This window comes from Octopus bimaculoides, chromosome 8, assembly GCF_001194135.2.
Source record: "Octopus bimaculoides isolate UCB-OBI-ISO-001 chromosome 8, ASM119413v2, whole genome shotgun sequence".
Classification (NCBI taxonomy): Eukaryota; Metazoa; Mollusca; class Cephalopoda; order Octopoda; family Octopodidae; genus Octopus; species Octopus bimaculoides.
The window spans coordinates 26,871,024-26,871,828 of record NC_068988.1 but is presented as its reverse complement, the minus strand read 5'-3'; positions in this window follow the sequence as shown (position 1 = coordinate 26,871,828).

The window sequence follows — 805 nt, the reverse complement described above, 5'->3', positions numbered from 1 at the left end:
AAAGGGGACAAATCGATTATATCGACCCAAGTACTTCATTAGTAAAGTTCACTAGAACGTAAAGAGTCGCAAGAAAACGGTCACTTAGCTTTCCTTTTTTTAATCAAACTTGCTAATGATTCTCAGAGCTCATCGCCTTCGTATTTTGTACGCCATGAACTTTTTGTTCTTCCTTTCAAATTCAGTGTAAACAGTTCAACTGGTATATGTTTTATGCTGTGTAAAGTTCCTCATTTTTTGCCCCTATGGCAATAAAATAAAGAATTATTCATTCATTTCTCCTATATTATAACTTCAAACATTTTATTACATCAAAGCAGATAAGCAATAAGATAAAAAATATATATATTAGAATAAATCGGTTGATATGAGATTAATTTTAACAAACAGGTATTCTATCCGGTATATTATGTAAGTTTTGATAAAATGTCTATATTGCAAAATAAAAGTAATATCAACTCAGATGGCTGTCTGAAACGAGACATGACACATCTAGCAATTACCTCGTTAAGATACATTTTTTTCTGTGAATTTATATTCAGAATAATGTAATATTTAAACAGGAAATGAATTTAGCTATGGACATTTAATTTTACTATAAGTGGCACCAGCTATGTATGTATGTATGTATGTATGTATGTATGCATGCATGCATAAAGGCAAGCATGTATGCATGTACATATGTATCTCTATCTATCTATTGATCCATCTATCTATCTGTCTATCTATCTATCTGTCTATCTATATGTATATACGCATATATACACATATGGATATACATAGACATATATAGATGTACACATAC